The sequence below is a fragment of the Felis catus genome, chromosome A3 (assembly GCF_018350175.1).
Source record: "Felis catus isolate Fca126 chromosome A3, F.catus_Fca126_mat1.0, whole genome shotgun sequence".
NCBI classification, from domain to species: domain Eukaryota; kingdom Metazoa; phylum Chordata; class Mammalia; order Carnivora; family Felidae; genus Felis; species Felis catus.
Window position 1 is genome coordinate 17,354,413 of NC_058370.1, and position 21,484 is coordinate 17,375,896.

The 21,484-nt window shown below is 44.5% G+C and overlaps 1 protein-coding gene and 1 long non-coding RNA gene across 15 annotated transcripts in view; one reads left to right on the forward strand and one right to left on the reverse strand.

Annotated features, from left to right (window-relative positions):
* Positions 1 to 21,484, forward strand: part of PTPRT (protein tyrosine phosphatase receptor type T) — a 1,064,810-nt gene that overhangs the window by 208,774 nt on the left and 834,552 nt on the right. The window lies entirely within an intron of this gene.
* Positions 10,912 to 14,204, reverse strand: LOC123384306. The gene is made up of 3 exons (XR_006595174.1): positions 14,069 to 14,204; positions 13,480 to 13,654; positions 10,912 to 11,074 (listed from the first exon to the last, which is right to left on the reverse strand). It is a non-coding gene; the product is annotated as an uncharacterized LOC123384306 (long non-coding RNA).

Sequence of the window (21,484 nt, forward strand, 5' to 3'; positions counted from 1 at the left end):
TACTGTCATAACTGCTCTATTTTTTCCTGATGTTAATCATCTCTATTTAATGCTTTGTGTTTCTTAATATTTTTGATGTTTCTTTCTCCCTATCTCCCTTTCTTTTTAACCCAAGTGCAGTGGTTGGCAACCTGTGGCCCATTTTTGTATAGCACACAGGCTAAGAATAGCTTTTACATTTTTAAATGGTTGCAAAACAGTATAAAATAAAGGAGAATATGTGGCAATAACTGTATGTGACTCAGAAACCTGAAATATTTACTGTCTGATCTTTACAGAGTTTGCCAATTCTTCACGTAATAATTAGGTATTTGTACTACATCCTGCATTTGGTTTCACTGTTGGGTACATTTAGTTGTCTTAAAAACATAACTAATTTTAACTTTTTCTAAGACTTATTTCTAATTGCCTTCAGAATACAAAATGTTACCAGTTTTCCCCTGCATAGGACAAAGTAGGTTGGTGTAGTTTTACATACTGTTCCATAATCTTTATTCATTTCCTCACTTGAGGGTATAGAATGAGATTTTTATGCATGCTTCTAATTTAATCATCATTCTTTAAAATTGTCTTTTTTTTTTTTTTTAAAGAACCACTAATGATTTTTATATTGTTGATAATTGTATTTATGTCGTTTTTAAGATCATTTCACGTTCAGCTTCTTCTGGTGTTCACTAACAGGCTTTTGAAAACATAAAAAAAACCCCATTTTTCATTTTAAAAATGAATCCCTATTTGGTTAGGGTATTTCTTTTAGTACTTGCCTGAGGAGGGTGGGGTAGGTGGTGATAGAAATGTTTTTCAGGTATTCTCTGCATTTCTTCACATTTGTTAAATATCTTTCTGCTTCTTCCATACATGAACAAAGAGTGCTTTACACCCTGTATCTATTTGATTGGTAGCTTTTGCAGTCTAGTAATTGTAAAGGAGAAGTCTGAGATGAGTCATTTTAATTATAGGAATGTTTTCTATGTATATAGCTTGTTTGTTTCTTCTTTCATACTGGAAATGCTATTCAGGATGTTTTGGACATTGAATACAACTTATTTTTTATACGATCTGTTTTTTGGGGGGGGATTCTCTTTATATATCTGTCTTTAATATTTCTAATTTTCTTGTCAATTCATTACTGGGAGTGTTATGTCTGCTTTGGCACCTGTGTAAGCTTACCTAGTATGCCAGATTTCAGGACTCTGAACTCTGCTTATGGAAAATCCTTTGTTATCACATTGAATATTAGAACTTCAACTAATGCTAGGAAAGCATCAACACTGTGTGGTAGGTACAACATATAGAAGCTGAGACTTAATTTCTGTATCTCTATTCCTCTTTTAAGTAAAGCATCTGTATTAGTTTCCTGTTACTGCTGTAACAAATTGCCACAAACTTAAGGACTTGAAACGGCAGAGATTTATTGTCTTATAGCTCTGGAGGTTGGAAATCTAAAATCAGAGGGTCAGCAGGTCTGTGTACTTTTTTTTTTTTTGAGGGGAGAATCTGTTTGCTTGCCTTTTTGGGCAAGATAGCATCTAGAGGCCACCTGCATTGGTTGCCTTGTGGTCTCAAGTTATTCAGGCCTCTGCTTGTATCCTTCCCATCACCTTCTCTGACAATTCTCCTTCCCTCTTTTACTTACAAGAACCCTCATGATTTCATGGGGCCTGTTGTATAATCCAGAGAATCTTCCAATATCAAAATCCTTAACTTGTATCTATAAAGTCCCATTTGCCACATAAGGTAACATTGTCACAGAATCTGGGCATTGGGATGTGGATGTTTTGGGGGACAGTCGTTATTCAGTCACCTCCGTACCCTCTCTTGATGTGTGCAGAAAGAACTCTTTTCATCCATGGTGCCATTTGGAAGGCAGTGGAGTTGGTCTCTTTTCCCCTGACTGTCCCCTGTCCGCACCTGCGCATCCTTGCTGACTTCTCTGAAGTATCTGCTGTATGGATGCCTGCTGTCCTAACCCTTAGTTCTATTCCAGGGCACCCATTCTACTTCCAGCCAAGTGCAACTATAACTTTTCTTCTTAGAAACCACTTAGTTGTTTTCCCTTCTAACCAGTACTGTATTGTACCCAGTAACTAAAGTATCCAGCATTTCTGAGCAAGGATACCACTGAGCAAGGATACCACAATATATGGTGATTTGCTTTTACTGGGGGAGAAAATAAGGTTTTAGGTTTCTAGAGAACCAACAACACCATAACGATCTTCATTGCCCTCATTTCTTCATTTCTGGAAAGTTCTACATATCACTGCTTCAGTACTTGGTGGCATCACTCATGCTCCTGATGGCTTTTTAAATGCATTAACATTATTTTACCAACTATCGAATTTCAAAACATGTTTTATTTTAATGACATGTCTTTTTTTTCTAGCCTTTAAACTAGATCCCTTTTAAAAATCTCTTTTGATCTCATTAAAAATTTTTTTTCATAGAAACTAGGTTTTCTTGAATTTATGGAGAACACAAAAGGAGAGTGTATGAAGTTTAATGGCATTTTATGCAAAGAATCATTTTAGAAAAGTATATTTTCCCTGCATACTTTATTCTCTCTTGTTTAATTTACAAAATATCCTTCCTAGGCTCTAAATTGGTTGTATTTTTTTTTTTTGTAATCTTTTTATAAATGGGGACGGTTTTACCTCCTGTCCTGGTATGTTCTCCAAAAATAGGGAAGTGAATTATTTGGGGATACTGTTTGCTCACTGCTCAGATAGTGTTTGTAACATTGTATTACCCTGGCAGCTCCTGTCACTCTATCACCTGCTACTTATTCAAGCCAGTTTTTTAAGGTGTGTGTGTGTGTGTGTGTGTGTGTGTGTGTGTGTGTACGCGCGTATGTACATATTAGCGGGGGAGGTGAGGGAGTAATGACAAGTGTTGTCTGGTGACTACATTTACATAGAGAGGAAATATTTCTATTGATTTTATTGAGTGCAATATTTCACTAAACTTTATCAGGACATGCAAATATACATTAAATATACATGTGACCTGGTTGATGACTGTCTCTGAGCCAGCTCCTTGTAGGTAGTAGTGGGTTGAGTGGTTAAGGTATACAGGTGCTCTCAGTCACCTGGGACAGGCATTCCGTATTAGTGGAGGGTGGGAGGGACTAGGTGCTGGGCAGTGGGCCAGCCCTTCCAGGTGAGAATGGCAGTACCCTCACAATCAGGACATGGAATGGGACAGACTTGTGAGCTCCAGGAGTGAGCTCCCTGGGGAGGATACAGCACTGTCCACTGTACCAGTTTTCTGCCTTCTGTGCTTGTTATCTTTGGGTTCTCCCTCAGGTCAGGGCTCAGGAAATCTTCCTGAAAGTTCTAGCCAGTGTCAGCTCTTCACGGAACCTAGGGTCCTGGTATTAAAGCGGGGGCGGGGGATGGTGCTATTCACAGAACATAGGGTCCTGGCGTTAAAACCTGGGCATAGGTTTTAGTGGTTCCTACAAAGGAAGAGAGTCCAAGCAAAAGTAGAAGGGTCTACTTGATGGTCAAGTAGAGGTGGGTTTTTTTCCCATCTGGGCTCAGTTCTTGAGAGATTTGGTTTTGCAGTATGGTGATCAGTCACTGCATTTGAGCCTCTGTTTCCTCATCTGTAAAATGGGTATAATAATAACTCCTGCATTCCAGGGCTCTTGTGTGGATTAAATGAGGTGACACTTAAAATTTTTTTTTTCAACGTTTATTTATTTTTGGGACAGAGAGAGACAGAGCATGAACGGGGGAGGGGCAGAGAGAGGGAGACACAGAATCGGAAACAGGCTCCAGGCTCTGAGCCATCAACCCAGAGCCTGACGCGGGGCTCAAACTCACGGACCGCGAGATCGTGACCTGACTGAAGTCGGACGCTTAACTGACTGCGCCACCCAGGCGCCCCATTTTTAAAGTACTTGTCTCCATCCCTGGCACAGAAAGCTGTGCTCAACAAAGCTGGTTTTCAGTAACATTTTATAAAATCATAGTTGGGAAATGGTAAAATATACAAGGTGAAAAAAAGATACAGGGTGAACTAAAAACATCTAATTAAAGACAGAGAATGGAATTGCTTTGAATTTTCTTGACAATTGGTGATATTAAGCATTTTTTCATGTACTCGTTGGCCACGTGTATGCCTTTGGAGAAATGTCTGTTCTTTACCTATTTTTAAATCAGACTATTTGGTGTTGTTTGTTTGTTACCGAATTGTAGGAATTCCTTATATATTTTGGATATAATCCCTTAACATCTATGGCTTCCAAATATTCTTTTCATTCTATGGGTTGCCTTTTCACTCTGCTAATCAATTCTTTTGCTGTGCAGAAGCTTTTTAGCTTGATGCAGTCCCACTTAACCAATTTTTGCAACAAAGCTTATGCTTTGATGTTGGTCATTTCCAAGATACCATTGCTAAGTCCAACATCAGGAAGCTTTTCCCTTTGTTTTCTTCAAGGAGTTTTACATTCTAGGTCTTATGTTCAAATCTTCAATCCATTTTGAGTTGATTTTTGTATATAATGTGAGATGGAGTGCAGTTTCATTTTCTTGCATATGGATATCCAATTTTCCCAACATCACTTGTTGAAAAGACTGTCTTTTCCCCATTGAGGTATCACCTTATACCCATTAGGATGGCTGTTATCAAAAAATCAAAAGGTAGGGGTGCCTGGGTGGCTCGGTTGGTTGAGTGTCCTGTGACTCTAGATTTCAGCACAGGCCATGACCTCATGGTTTGAGTTTGAGTCCTATGTTAGGCTCTTTGCTGATAGCACGGAGCCTGCTTGGGATTTTCGCTCTATCCTTGTCTCCTTCTCTTTCTGCCCTTCCCCCGTTGTGGAGAAAGTAGAGCCCTTGTCCATTGTTGGTGGGAATATAAAATGGTCCAGCTGCTAGGAAAAACAGTATATGGTTCCTCAAAAACTTAAAAACAGAATTACGATATGATCCAGCAATTCTAACCCTGGGTATACATCCTGATGATTTGGGGACCTTGAAGACCTGTGCACTCCCATGTTCATTGCAACATTATTCGCAATAGCCAAGATATGGAAGCAACCTAAATGTCTACTGACAGATTAAAGGATGAGCAAAAGGTGGTATATACATACAATAAAGTATTATTCATCCTTTAAAAAGAATGAAATCCCTGCTATATGTCACAACACGGTTGAATGTAGGGACATTATGCTAAGTGATATAAGCCTATCACAGAAAGACAAATGCCACATGATTCCACTTCCATGAAGTATCTAAAAATACTGTAGTCAGACTCCTAGACACAGAGATTAGAATGTTTGCCAGGGAATGGGGGGGGGCAGAGGAGGGGGGATGAATGGGGAGCTGCTCTTCAATAGGCATGGCGTTTCAGTTCTGCAAGATGCATACATTCTAGAGATCTGCTACACTGGACAACACTGTGCTTGTAGTTAACAATGCTGCATGGTCCGCTGAAATTTTAAGTGTGTAGATCTCCTGTTAAGTGTTCTTACCACATACTCACAAACATCAACAGAAAGTAGGAACAGTAAGAATTGAGGAGGTTGAGATTATATCATGATTATCATTTTTCAATGTGTATTGATTCTCAGGCAAATACTACACTGTATTAAGGGAACAAAAGCAGAGTTGTATCCTTGAAGCAATGGTTCTCAGGAGGAGGTTTTCAAGCTAGTAGCCAAGGGAAGACTAAGCTTGCATGGCAGTCATGGGTTGGATGACCCTATATTGTTCCCCAGCATAATAATTTTTTTTAACATTTATTCATTTTTTGAGAGTGAGAGAGACAGAGCATGAGTAGGGGAGGGGCATAGAGAGGGAGACATAGAATCTGAAGCAGGTTCCAGGCTCTGAGCTATGAGCACAGAGCCTGATGTGGGACTCAGACTCACGGACTGTGAGATCCATGACCTGAGCTGAAGTCGGACGCTTAACCGACTGTGCCACCCAGGAGCCCCATCCAATGTAATTATTAATGGTAGTTCTTTTCTCTGTTGGAAGTGTCTTGGTGTAGAGGATAAATTACATACTCATCTTAGTAATGAGGTAGGGGTAGTGTCACAGATGGACCATTTAAGAGGTTGGTGAGGCCACTTCCCTATCTGGACATTGGCTCCTGATGTGCAGGTGGGTTGTTGGGTCAGTCACGGTCTGTTGTTCTTCCTTTTTATTCCTAGTCTGCCTACATACACATTTTGAGGTGAAACATCCCCAAAGGGTGATGTATAATTTGTATGACAGACCTGGAGCCTGTCGACAGTACAGCTCATTCTATTGAACTCTTCCTGGGCCCCCTAGCTTGACTGATTATAGTAAATGAGGTGTCATTTAAGGGCTGGCGATGTGGAGATTATGAGTATTGGGTCTAAAGTACAAAATATTAATTGATAAAAAAAAAAGTAATTAATGAAAACCTAATTAAAGCAGACATCCTGAGCAGGGCACTCCTGGAATCCTGGGACAGTCTCAATTACCAACTTTCCTCCGAGCTTATAATGTGTAATTGGGAGGTATTAGGCTCTAATGGATGAGATTAATACAAAAATTAATTAATGAAAAAGGAAATTAAATGTGAGTTTGTTAAAAATTTCCAGAGGTGGGTCCATTACGCTGGAACAGTAGGTGCTCAAAGATTTATTAATGAAAGTCTTCATGAGTGACAGAGTCTTGCATGCATAACTGACACTGGAGGCCCCCTTTCCGTGCCCAACCTCACCCCGTGTCATCTGTCTCCATTAAGTAGCATCTGATGTCAGCTAGGGTTGCAGTAACCAAGGGGAAGCCTTAATGTGGAAGAATCAAAAAGTGTTCATTATTCTCCAGGAGGGGAGGTGTATTCTGGCCTCCCCCTCCTGCAGCTTCTCTCTTACAGAAAAGGGTAAACAGACGGAGTCTTTAGGTCGCTCAAAAAGAAACTTAAGAATAACAAATCGATGTAGAGTATGATATTAAAAACAAATTTACCTTTCCTACAGCTATATGAAAAAGTAACGTTCTTTCATATCCAGGAGAGCTGTTTTTGTAAATGTTTATGAGTAAGTGACGCTTCCTAGGGCCCCTAATTATGTTGGCTTGCCACGTGCACGGTCTCCCCTGTGCTTCTGTGCACTGCAACTTGACCTTCTGCGTGATTCATTGTTCTCTTCTATTGATCTGCAGTTAATCACTTCTGGGTTTCGATTTTTTCCCCCTTGAAAATGAGTCAGGGAATTTGGGCATGCTCAGGGCAGTTCATGACGCTGCTCAAGCTGTTTCTGAAATTAAGTGGGCGCAAAAGTCACTTGGGGACCTTGTTAAAAATACGTGGATTCTGTGATTGTATCACCAAATAAGCCTGCTGCTTTAGCTCTGGGGTGTGGCAAAGGAATCTGTGTTTTCTTCATCTTTTGTTTTTTTTCTTTTGAGAGATAGAGACTTAGTGGGGAGGGGGGCAGAGAGAGGATATGCATAATCGGAAGCAGGATCCAGGCTGTTAGCACAGAGCCCAACGTGGGACTCGAACTCATGAACCTTGAGATCATGACCTGAGCTGAAGTTGGACGCTTAACCAACTGAACCACCCAGGCGCCCCAGGGAATCTGCATTTTCAATGGGTGGTTTAGATACAGGTGCCTTGGGCCCTGGGATCTCTGATGAGTCAAATGCTTTTTGCCACTGAATGAAGGAGCACGGACTTTAATTCAAAGATGTGGTGGTGTGGACTGAATGTGTGATCCAAAGTACGTAAGTTAAATTCTAATGTCCAGTGCGATTTGGAAGGTGATTAGGTCACACTCATGAAGGAGGTTAGTGCCCTTATAAAAGAGGCTCCGGGGAAGCTACTTGCCCTTGCCTTGTGAAGTTACAATGAAAAGACCCAACATCTAGGAAGCGGCTTTCACCAGACACAGAATTTGTCTTTGGTTTGTGGGCTTTGTGGCATCTGGAACCAAGCAAGAGATTTCTAGGACAGCCCAGATGGCCTAAGACCATGGGTGTCCTGGACTCCACTTATGTGCTCCCCACATTCTCTTGGCCCTGTTACTCCCACCCCCCATGGTCCTGACTTCTGGCTCAGTGTGTGGGCCTACTCACTGATATTGTCACCTTAACTCCTGAGAGCATGGAGTCTTAGCCTCCACTCGTGGGGAAAGCCGTGCTTGGCACAGCCTTTATTACCCCCAATTTGGTGGAAGCTGCAGTATGTTTGCTGCCCAAATTCGAGCAGAAGGGGCTTGCACAAGCCCTGTACCATGAGGTATAATCTGCCTTTTCTAAGGGCTGTGTGGAGCAGCATGGGTAGCACAGCCTGTATATGCAGGAGTTAGGACTCTGTGCAGGATGAACCTTAACCAGAAAGTCAGGAAGTAAGGCAGCAGATACATGGCTCTCCCTTACTTTCCAGGAAAGAAAGTTGGCACAACTGTGCCCAAGTACCTGGCTTGCTTGTGAGGCTGTAGCCAACCTTAGAATGTGCTGATCTGTATTGATTTTTATCCTTTCTCTGGTTTCTGTCCTGGCATTGCCTCTCAATACCCTCACACCCAATCTTGGCAAGAATGTTTTTATTTTAAGAGAAAAAGTGCAAGTAGGGGAGGGGCAGAGAGGAAGAGAGCAAGAGAGAATCCCAAGCAGGCCCTGCACTGTCAGTGGGGCTCAAACCCACAAACTAGGAGATCATGACCTGGCTGAAGTCTGATACTTAACTGACTGAGCCACCCAGACACCCCAAGAATGCTTTGTTTTACCTCTGCCTTTGTTTCTGGTCTGTGACTGCAGTTTGCTGGCCAGAATTCCTTAGCAGGTCCGGTAATCTTTATGAATCTCTTCATCTGGTAAATGACTGCAACACTCTTAGTACTTTTCTCACAGGGATGTTTAAAAAAAAAAGTTTATTTTGAGAGAGCACACATAAGGTAGGGAGGGGGAAGAGAGAGAATCCCAAGCAGGCTCTGCCTTGTTGGTGTGGAGCCTGACTTGGGGCTCAAATCCACCAACCATGAGATGCTGATCTCACCTGAAATCAAGAATTGGTTGCTTAACCGACGGAGCCACCTAGATGGCTCTCATAGAGACCTTTTAAAGCTCAATAATACTTATATTTAATTTATATTTTAAACTTTTAAAAATATTTTTATTCTTGAGAGAGACAGACCGTGAGTGAGGGAGGGGCACAGAGAGAGGGAGACACAGAATCTGAAGCAGGCTCCAGGCTCTGAGCTATCAGCACTGAGCCTGATATGAGGCTTGAACTTGTGAACCATGAGATCATAACCTGAATTGAAGTCGGATGCTTAGCTGACTGAGCCACTCAGGTTCCCCTTCATTTATATTTTAACTTGTTAGAGTATAAAAACTATTTGTTACATAATATATGAATTATATTTTAACGTTAATATAAATATAAGTTAAATACAATTTATAATCTATATATACTTCATAATTTATATTTATAAATACTCACAAATTTATAACTTAAATAGGATGATATTAATGAAATGTTAGTCATACTAATTACAGTTATGCTTTTAAGAAAATTCGGGCTCATTTTGTGCAGGCATGGAAGATAGAGATAGAATGGACCAAAATCTATGTTCTAGAAGTGTGCTTTCTAGAATGTGTTCTACAGCCTGTTCAAAGCTACTACTGGAAGCACATTGCATGTGGTGGGGTTTCTGAAGGTGTAGATAACATGTGGCTTTTGCTTTCCTGGAGCTCCCAGGCTGGCAGAACTTTTTGGGCACATACCACCAGGTTATCCTTTAACAATAAAAGGTGTAGAAGTGAATATGACTCCCATCCCCAACGAGGAGAGGGAGGGAGGTTCAGCCCAGGAACACTGCCCCATATTCTCCAACAACAACTCCCTCTTCATGTTCTCACCGAGCATGGTTCTGCATTCCCATAGTTACCTCCAGAAAAGCATCTGCTGACCCGATAGTACAAAAACTTGGTCTCCTCGAAAGCTCTGTTCCTCTTGGGAACAGTACCCTGGAATCTGTGTTACACATAGGCCTCCTGGGAGCTGGGTCTACTAAATTAGTCCCACTGAGGCCAGGAGGCTCTGCCAGGCTTGGGGCCGGAATGTGCAGTGCAGTCTCAGGCTGGGCGACTATACTGTGGGGTTAGCCATCCTATTCTGTGAGAGAGGTCTTGGAGGCCCCACTGCCCCAGCCCTCTCTCTCTGGCCCATCTGTTAATGTCTTGAGTGTGATACATATTCCCAGGGCAATAATACTCAACTGGGGGTACTTTTGTCCCTCAGGAGACACTTGACAACATCTGGGGATAGATTTGGTTATCATAACTGAGAGAGATGTACTAATACCATCAAGTGGGTAGAGGCGGGCATGCCATTGGACATCCTACAAAGCACTTGCCTCCACAAAAATGAGTTGTCTACTCCAAAATGCTGATAATGCCAGGACTGAGAAACTGCCGCCTAGACGGGCTCAGTCATCTGGGGTCTGCCTTGGAGAGACAGCCGAGAGTCATTGAGGGGGATTTCTGCTGCCTTGGTATAAGCCAGAACATTTGGCTTGTCCATTGCCTGGCAGCCTCAGATTGATGATCCCTCTGAATCCTTGGCTGGAATCTCTCTCAGGATCGTGGTAGACCGCATTCTTTAGTCTCCTGGGAAAAGCAGTGAGTAGTGCAGGTGGGGGTGAGGAACTGCTCCTCCTGAGGGGCAAAGTTCACCCAAATTCTCCTGCAAACAAGCACATTCTGGGTCATGTGCTGACTCAGGGATGCTTCTATCTAGCAGTCATCCATTGGGGGATGGTGGTGGGTGTCATGGGCAAGGGCATGTGGAGGGAGACCTGCTTTCAAATTCAGGCCTCACCTCTACTGAGCTGTGTGACCTTGCTTAAGTTTCCTAACACCTCTGGACCTCCATCTTTGCTGGTGGTGGTCCTGCCTGCCTCACTGTGTGCTGTGCTTGCCTTGGCCCTGGGGGAGGGGACAGCTCTGTCCACCCACCATCTTCATGCAGTCTTATCCCTCTGCTGACTCCCAGGTGAGGGAACTGCCATATGGTTTGGATGTGCTTGGTCTCCTTTCGCTTTCATAATTTGTTTCGGTTTGACTTGGTCCAGTTTTCTTTGCAGGTTCTGTAGAGGAGGGAGTGGTATTAACTAGGAGGAGGTTGGAGGAGGGACACATTTCAGTTATGAACAGGCATGAAAGGGCACATTTAATTTTTCCAGCCCAAGATTTTTTTTAAAAGTATATGTAAAAAAACCTCATTTTCTCATTAGGTGCTATAGTTAGTACTTTTGTATCTTATTCATTTAAGAAAGGAGAATCTCAGGTTCAGTGTCTACCCAAGGTCAGACAGCAAGGTGCTGACAGACTATTTCCAAACCCGTGGTTCTGTAACCCACCCTCGGAATTGTCATGTGGACCAAGTGGAAAAGCGTATTTAAGAAGTTCTTGAGGCAGCTGAGGTGTACTTTGTGGTTTTTGTTTTCTGTGTGCTTTGTGGGTACATGAAACAAGAAGGTTCTGATGGAGGAGGACATACACGATCTTATTTGTGCAGCCTCCCAATTCAGGAGCCGTGGGTGTTTGACTCTGGTGATTGCGTCAGATGGGGTGAGGGAGACCCAGGCTCCTGGAACGGTTTCACTGGTCAAAGGAGGATGGTCTGCTCTGCGGACTCAGCGGTGTGTGAAGCCGGCTTGTGGCAGGCAGCTGGCTGATGCCTTTGGAGGAGAGGAGGGCGAGGTAGGCTGGGCTCTGAGTGACTGATGGCCCTTCTCTGCCATGCCTTTGAGTCTTTCCTCTGGACCTTCTGCCTACTCTTTCATCCCAACGGTTTCTAGCTTCTAGCATTCCTTGTCTGGGGGCAAGTACCATGGGTCTGGGTGTTTTTCTTTAAAATGGAGGATTTTGGTCTTGAAAATATTTTTCTTGGCCGGATCTTATATCTGACTCTTTGGTGTACTTCATTTCATTTACTCCTCATAGCAACTCTGGGAGGCAGGTGCAAGGATTCATCAGACATAGCTGAGGAGATTGAGACTCTCACAGCCAATTAAGGGGGTGAAGCTGTGATTGAGGCTCAGGGCTTGGTCATCAAGGCCTGTTGATAGCTCTTGATCTACTTCTGCCTCCCAGTGTCCACTGCCGTTGTCCTAGGCCGAGCCCCCATCAGCTGTTGCCTAGGACTAGGGTGTTGGCTCTGCACTGCTTTCTCTGCTTGCTCTCCATCCATTTCCAGCTCCAAAGATACTGAAATCTTAGCTCCTGGAGGGTGCCAGCCCTACCTCACATATCCACTGCTGAATCCCCAGTGCTTAACATCATGCTTGGCACATGGCAGGTGCTCAGGAAATATGCATGAGTACATGGATGGATGCTTAGATTTGCATTTTAGAAAGATTATTCTGGTGGATGTGATTCGCTTATCCGTCCATCTATCACCCATCCACCTGTCCATCCACCTGTCCATCCACCCCTCATCCCCTCATTCATCCATGTCTTTATTCCTGTTTATCCAATCAATCATGTATTAGAGCAGGAAAAAGGCAAAACACACTTAGTGCTGTTAGGTCAGACTCAAATAGGTATTATTAAGGGCTTCTTTGATGAGGAAAACATCGTATTATTTCTATTTTAAGAGTGATACAACATAAAAGCAGGCACTTTTCGTGAGTTAACATGTGTCTCAAAATCTGGACCTTCATCTAAAACATTAAAATACAACTTGTGATTTATCTAATTTTCTCTGCAGATGATCAAGAGACAGCGTGAGTAATTCAAATACAAGCTAAGTTCTAATTCCTTGCCTGTTAGAAAGCCACTTTCACTTTGGGGTGCAAAACCGAGACTGCGGAAATATTAATATTTAAGAGCTTGGAGACCGTCTAAGCTAAGGTATAGGCATGTAAAACAAGTACCTGATTACAGAGCAGATTTTTATAATGTCCAGCCGAGGGGCCATGGAGCCTCACCATCAGGGGACCTGGCCATCATCCCAGGTGCTACCTAGAGCAGGGATCCCAGCTCTCCCTGTGAGATTGGGGTTTGGAGCTGTTGGCACCCCAAAGAGTTGTTGGGGATTCCACGCTCTTCTACAGACTTCTGCCTGTGGTCATAGTTAACAAAGGCAGCTAGCTAGGTGAGGAGGGACGAGATTCCCAGTGCAGGAGCCTCATAAATATGAGATGAGATGGCTAGGATGGAAATGAAAGCTGAGATGCTCAAAAATAAAGCGTGAAAGAGTCCTGGCCCTGTATAAGAACAGGATTGATCTCTGTACGCTGACAGAATGTACGATTTCCCTTCGCTTTACTACAGTGCTTCTGTTTCTATAGAAACCACCAATTTTATAGACAGATCGGCTCCGTGAGAAGGCGCGGGGAGTTCAGTTTGAAGCCAAGTGCCGTCAGGGCACCGGGCACTCCCAACCCCGGGGAGGGGGCTTTCTTCTTTGCTAGCTAACTAGCTCTCCTGGGGATGGTTAATGATTACCAGGCTTGGAACCTGTCACAATTATTATAATCACACTTACAGTGCTGCTTTCCTTGCACAGAGCCCCCGAAGACACGGCTGGTTGTAGGGCTCTTGGAGCATCCTCACAGAGGCCAGTGGCATGCGGCTTTTCTTTCTTCCATTCATTTGTTCATCAGATACATACTGATATCTTAGCACCAGACACTGTGCTGAGCCCTGGAGGAGTCCCCATGCTACAGTAAGGGAGACAGACAGGCAAATCGATAACTTCATTTCAGTTCTGTGAGAGAGGTTTTTCTGGCCAGGACTCCCTGAGAAAGAGACGCCTGGTGTTGGCCACATCTCAGGGATGGTCTGGCAAAGGTAAGAGATCCCTGAGTGCTTCCGTTATGTTTGCTGCATAACCAGCTACCCCCAAACCTAGTAGCGACAACCAACACCTGTTTTATATATCCACAATGACTGTGTGGGTCCGAAATTGGGGCAGGGCACAGTGGATAGGTGTGCCTCTGCCCCTTAATGTTTGGGGCCTCAATGGTGGGGGGCTCAAAGGCTAAAGATGGCGAGCATGACCCACATGCATCCCTGTATTTTTAAGATTGTTCTCCTCTCTATGGTGTCTACTGGGGCTGGGCTCCTCAACTCACATGTGTAGCACCTGGCTGGGATGGCTAGAACACCTGGGGTCTAGCTGCTGTCACACTTTTTGTCCACTAGCTTGGGTTTCCTTACACAATGGCCTTCTCAGGAGAGCCTTCCGTGGCAGTGGATGCTGCAAGGCTTTTTGTGACTTACCCTCAGGAGTTCTAGAGCATCGCTATCATGGCATTCTACTGGGGAAAACAAACCACTAAAGCTAGAGCAGATTAAAGGGGAGGAATCCTCTTTTAGTTTTTCCTTTTGGATTAACTTCAGCCATCTCCAAGGGGCAAGTAGATAACCCAAAGTGGCATAAACAAAAATGAAATTTATTGAGTCATTTAATCGGAAACTCCTAGAAGAAGGGGGTAAGCATAGCTGGACCCTAGGTTTCATCTGAAGTCATCAGTTCCTGGTTTCTGTCTCATCTTCTTACTTTGTTTTTTTGTGTGAACTGACAGAACTCCTAGGCACAGTCTCCCCATAGGGAGTCAAGATGGTCACAACTCCTAGCTGCTCAGTGGACAAGAGAGAACGGCCCATCACCACCCATTCAAAGCTTGGCCCAGACTTGCGTTGGTTTGTGTGGGTCACATGAGCACCTCTGAGCCATTCACTCTGGCCAGAGGCATGTGGAACTCCCATTATTGGCCAGTCCTGAGTTATGGGCCCACACCTGGGGCAGGTAAGGGTAATAGGGGCAGCTTCTTAGAAGATGACCCAGAAGTTCTTGGGGACCATGATGAATAGGTATAGGGTAGTTCAGGTGGTAACTGAGGCCAAGGGAATGAATGGGGTTCTGATGAGCATCTAATGGATGGGCTAAGAAGGTGCACACCATAAAGGCAGCAGAGATGGAGTCTCTGGGGAGGAGGAGGAGCCAGCAGTTTGTAGCTTTCTGGGAACCAAAGGAAGCATGTGTTTCATGAGGGAGGGAATGGTCAGCATTAACAATGCCTTGCAGAAATGAAGTGGGATTCACTCATTCATTTATTGGAAAGATCTATACTGAGCACCCACTATATGTCAGGCATTGTTCTAGTACTGGGGATATAAAAAAACAAAACAGACAAAAGTCCCTGCCCTCTGGGATCTTGCATCCAAGATGAAGGTGAAGGGTGGTCACTAGATTCAGCAACACGGGAACCCTTGGTGACCTTGGTGAAACAGTTTCAGTGCAGCACTGGGGTTGGAGAGAGCGTGGAAAGTGAGATGGTGGGCAAGGTAAATGACAACTCTTAGACGGAGTTTGATTGTCAGAGGGAGGAGAGGTAAAGATCAAGGGCTGGACTGGAAGATTCATCTTCACTTTAGTTTTATAGTACGAGAGTTGGGCTCTTCGTTTCTGTGCATACATTGGTTGATCTTCTGTTCTGATATCCTGTGTGGTCTGGTTCCCCAGAGAAGACCCTTCTACTTGTCCACTTACCTGAAGATAGGCCCTGAAGGGAGAGGTAATACCAGGATTTTCCCTACCAGGAGTAGATACTCTGGGAGCTCCTGACATCCAGAGAGGACAGGAAGGGACTGCTACCCTTCGAGTGCCTCTGCTACCAGGGGCTGGGAAGAGGCTGGTCAGCAGTAAAGCACTGACAAGCGGCAAGGAGGATGCATTATAACATGGCCCCATCTCTCCATCCTAAACAAAACCAAATAATCCAAACTCTCCCCGTGTCTGCATTCTTGATTTAAAATCCCTTCTTCCCGACGGTACCTGCTGCTTGTGAATGGTGAATTGGGGAGACCTCAGATAGTATAGGGTGGGGGAGGGCAGGGTAATGTGGATAATTGGCCCCTGGATAATTTAGAGTTGGTTGTAATTAACCTAATTTTGGAAGCACAGTGCAAGATCGCATACCTGCACTTCTCAGGCGACCTAGTGAGAAAGCTCTTTGTAGTTTCTCTTGTTCACCTGACTATATTTACATCAGTGGTTCTCAGCCAAGGTCCATTTTGCCCCTTGGGTGACATTTGGCCAAGTCTGGAGACATTTTTGGCTGTTACTATCAAGGAGGGGTGCCAGCGGCATCTAGTGGGTGGAGGTCAGGATGCTGCTATAAATATCCTACAATGCACAGGGAAGCCCCCCTCCAACCCCCAGGACAAAGAATTACCTGCTCAAATATCAGCTGTGCTAGGCTGAGAAACCCCACTGTTTTTGCAGCAGATGGGAGTGGCCATGATGTCCAGAAGAAAGGAAGAGTTGGTACAAGAACTGAACAAGTATATACTGGAAACAATTCTGAGATTCCTGCTGGAACATGGTGGATATTCAGTACTGGGACTGCCTTTATTTTTTTTCCCTTTTTTGCAAGAGAGTTTAGCAGTTGAATTTATATTCACAACTCAGGGCCCTTGTCTAAAGACCTGATAACATTCTGACCCATTCTCTGCTGATGCCACAGTGGGGTCAGACCACGGTCTGTTGTCCTCACAGCTAAAATACTGCTTTTTAAAACTCTCAGGATTGCTTTGTTCTTGGGGTTGCCTGGTTTTGTTTTCTTCAGCAAAAGCCTACAGGCATTTAAATAAAATGTTTGCCTTTCTCTCTATGAACACAGGACCTCCCAGGGCAGGACCAGGCTGGACTCTAGTGTCCCTAACAGCTCTGGCCTTGACACCTGCTGTGGCACTCCCCTGGGTAATGCATTGGGAGGGATGCATTTGCCCCCTGAGAGGGGCTCTTGCACTGGTGGGGGAAGTTGTTAGGTGAATAGAATTCTGAATCTTCCACTTCATAGCTGGTCTGGGTAGACTGAGAGATGACCAACTGTCATGTATTCATTCTCTCTATCCTTCACCCAAAGCTTTGACATCTCTAAATGGCAAGTGGTCAAAACCCCAATGGACATGCTACAGTATGGATGAACCCCTAGAACCTTATGCCAAGTGAAAGCCAGGCACAGTGGTCACATATGACTCGATGTAAAATGTCTAGATTAGATAAATCCAGAGACAGGGAACAGATTAGTGGTTGCTGGAGGAATGGGGAGTGACTAGCTAATGGGTAGAGAGGTCTTTGGAAATAAAATGTTTTGGAACTAGATATGGGTGGTGATTGTATAACACTGTATAATACTAAAAATGCCCCTGGGGGTGCCTGGGGGGCTCAGTGGGTTGAGTATTCAACTCTTGATCTCGGCTCAGGTCATGATCTCTTAGTTCATGAGTTCGAGCCCCACATTGGGCTCTGTGCTGAAGGCAGAGAGCCTGCTTGGGATTCTGTCTCTCCATCTCTTTGTTCTTCCCTACTTGGGCACATGCATGTATACGCGTGTGCGCGATCTCTCTCAAAATACAAACATAAGATTAGAAAAGCCACCGAATTTTGTACATTAGATGATTACTTTTGTTGTGCGAATTTTACTTAAAAAAAAAAAATAACCTTATGGACAGAGAGGCTCAGCTGGCCCATCTTTAGACCACAGATCCTGGGGCCCACCCCATACTGCCCAGCCTGGGTGGGCACCAGGGGAGAGGCTGTCCTTAAGGGGAGCTGGCCCCTCAGAAGCCCTGATAGGAGAGGCCCTGCCCCGTTGGACACTGGCAGCAGGGAGTGTCTGCTGGGGTTTTGTCTCTTTCATGTTCCATTGGAAGTGATAAATGAAGCTTTGCATCTGCTTCACGGCAGATTAGTCCCGGGAGAGGTAGCAGACGCTCTGGCAGACACGTTTAAATCCTTCTCAATAGCCGGCTTCCTGCAGGATATAAAACAGAGCTGGGGAGGGAGACACAGAGCATTGTGCCAGTGGCCACTGCAGGCTCGGAGCAGTCAGCGAGGGCGCTATCTCCCCAGCCTCTGACACCCAAGTGGCTCCGCAGGTGCACAGGTGCAGAAAACAGCCCTTTTTTCTTACTACCTCCCCCTTGAGCTCTGCCTTGGGATGTGTGATGCCTGTGTTTTAGTCCCAGCCCTGAGATAAACTGTGAGTGGCCCATAGTGGTAACAAAAGTCAAACAGCTGTCATTTACTAGGTGTGTGATCTTGAATAAATGACATAACCTCTCTGTGCTCCAGTTTCCTTGTCTACAAAATGGTGATGGGATTGCCCATCCTACAGGAACCTATGAGGCTTAGATGAGCACGTACAAATAGGTTTAGTTATATTTATGTAGTATGTGTATGTCCTATAAATACATAAATAAGTATATGTAACATTTAATAAAACATAAATACATTTATATATGATGTAAGTACCGTATAAAACATACATGTGATGTGAGATACAGGTCCTTCCACAATGTCTGGCCCACAAATGATGGAAAATGTAGTGGGTTCATTCATTGAATTGTTCAGGGAATTTGTGCTTCCATTGTCTTCTGGGTACAGGGACCAAACCGTGCCTAAGATGAGCACATTTTTTTGTCTTGATGAAACTTATGTGCCAGTGGAGAGCTAAAACAAGACCTCAAAGATTGACATAAAAGCAAATTATAATAAATGCTATGGCTGAAAACAAGTACTTAAGGTGGAAATTAGCCAGGTGTGGCCTTTATATGTGGTGGCTGGGAAAGGCTCCTCTGAGAGGCGCTGTTGAAACAGGAGCCTACAGAAGAGAACACGCTGGTTATGTGGAAAGTGAGCTTTTCTGGGAGGGGAGCACAGCAGGTGCAAAGGCCCTGCCTGTTTGAGAAACTGAGTGGACACCAGTTGAAGCTGGGGGTAGCAGGTGAGGAAGGAGGCTCTACAGGAGGTTGGAGAAGCAGGGTGGTCTGCATGTAGGTCCTTGTGGGCTGTTTACAGCAGTGTGGATTCTGTTGTGAGTTTAAAACAAAGCTGGTCCAATGCAGTGGTGGGACCAGAGTTTTGTATTGGGAGGTCACATTGCTGTTGTGAGGGGGAGTGGTTTGCACATCGTCACACGTGCATTTGGAAGAGCAGCCTGCAGGTTCCTGCATCTGTTCCTGTAAGGGCATCTGCGCCTGCTTCTCTTGTCACCTTGGGAAGATAGAAATTCTAGTGGATGCTCTTTTGGGTCTTCCAGCACCTAGGTCCTAGATGGACATCTTCTCTGCTCTCTTCTGGTGGTTTGTTACAAGTCTGCATGACTCAGTGGTGGGGTAGTGTACCCAGGGTATGGAAGGTACTAGTGGTTAGAACCCAGATCCTTCCCGTGCTACTTATTTTCATGGCTGTCCTCACTCATGCATTGACCCTAATGAAGGAAGCTCTGCTTGTGACCAGACTCTCCTCAGAGACAGCTGGAATAATTTCAAGGAGGTTTATTGTTTTGAGCTATATATCGAGAGAGATTAATCAGGTGACTCCAGATTCTTTGTGCTAGAAGAAGGGTATGTTGGGGATGCAGAAGCAAGGAAAGGGAGAGATTCTGGCCCTGGGGGAGGTTGTGTCTCCTCTTTCCTCTTTCTGATTTGCATGATTCCAAAGTACTGAAGTCATTTGTCGGTAGAGGGATGCCGTAAGAGAGACTTGTGGTCCAGCGTCTGGTGCCTGGGAGAGGAAGGGTAAGGGGCTGGGTCTTCAGTGGTAGCATTTTTTATTAGGCTAGGCTTCCCCAGGCCTGCTCCGCTCCAAGCACTGAGGAGAAGTTGCCAACCTAAAGGCTGTGGTTAACCAGCCATGGGCAAATCCCCTGAGGGGACTGGCTTTGGAACAATTGGGTCAGTTCCAGCCACTGGTGAGCTCTCATCTTACTGCTCTGGGCCAATGTCCACTGGGTATCTGGGGACACCTACTATACTGTGACCTTTTCCTCACCTCAGCCTGTTGGGCAGCTAGGCAACTGAGGCTCTGCCTGCCTGTCCTTGGAATCTGTACCCTGTGAAGCACTGTTGAAAGATCTTCCCTACCCCCCCCCCCGACCCCCACCCAAGTCCTGTTGGGGTTTTGTTGTAAATGATGACTGAAATCCATGCCACAGGAAAATGACAAGTGACAAGTCCTGAGCCCTTCTCCTGAAGAGTAGAAATGCTAAATAGTAAAACCTTTGGGTACCCAGGCCCTTCTGTAGAGTTTAATATGCAATTAGCATAGGTCTTTCTCCTTTCATTCAGTAAGCATTTACGGACCCCTGACCAAAGTAAGAAAGTAATAATGGACATTTAATGAGCATCTCTTGTGTGCCAATGAGTTCCAAAATATTCTGTGCATATTATCTCTTGTAATATCACTTTCATGAGGATGCTGCTGTCAATATCCTTTTTGGGGATAAAATCACTGAGACTTAAAGGTGTTGGCTACCTGCTAAAGGTTGTTTAGCTGCAGCTAGGGGAGGTACTGAGTACTAGAGATAGAACAAGAACAGGCCACCACTGTCCTTTCATCCTTAGTGTATTGCAGAGAGGCCGACGTGAGGCAGATGCATAGGCATCTAGAAGGATGGGAAAGACTTTGAGAGCAAAGTCCAGTAAGAGCATTGTGGTAGGGTACCCAGCCTGTTGTGTTCTTGGATGGGGTCAGTGAGGGAAGACTTCTCTAGAGAAGAGTCTTCTAAGCCTAAGTATATACCCTGTGTAGAAATACTGCACTTGAGTTCTTCCATTGGCTTGTCTATACTCTTCTTTAGGAGCTGTGACTAGACTGGGCAGATAGATGACCTGTCTTTCTTCTCATTTGCTGAATGCCCCCTTCTCCTTTTGTTCCTCCTCAGCCAGTGTGGACATGTCACGTCCCTTTGTATCTGCAGGATGTCTTGGACCTGATCTGTGTGCGCTTGGTCCAGGATACCTTTGTTATCCGGTCTCTATAAATGGACTTCTCAAGTCAGTGGCTTGCTGTGAGGGCCTGCATTTCACTCCAGCCATTGTCACAGTGTTGCTGCAGCCTGAGTATTTGTTCCTTGTGGGTTTGGCCCTTTGCTCCTGCCCCCATTCCTTAGAGACCATTATATTTTGCTGTTTTGGTGGGGAGAGTGACTTCTCAGTTGCACTGTGGTAAAAAAAAAAAAAAAAAGGGTTACTTTGGTGTGGCCTCTTCTGTGACACCCCTGGGTTGTGCCTTTTAACATTACTGCAACTACAGAGGGTCGCTGAAGGCAGTGCTGTTTGAGTATGTCATGCCCAGTATCATGTAGCCGCATCTTCATGATAGCTACGTGGACTTTTCTGACTTCAGCATAATTTTCTAGTTGGAGGAGGTTCCTATTTTTTGCTAACAGTTCCCTCTCTAACCCCAAGGAGTTCATAGCCAAGCATGACATATGAGAGTAGCCTTTAAAGTTTAAATCTCATCTCTCTCTCCTTGCCGTCTCAGGGAGTGACGTCAACACAGGGTGTTATATGAAGATTCACCTGGGGCTCCGAGGGACAAGAGTGTACAAACATGAAGCATGGAGACTGGTTAAGAAGTCCTGGCAGTCAACTAGGTACTTAAGTGACTTTGAGCCTCTCTCCCTCATGAGTAGGCTTAAAGTAATAAGTACTATCACCTGGGAAGATTATATTTTTGGAATTAAGTCATCTTA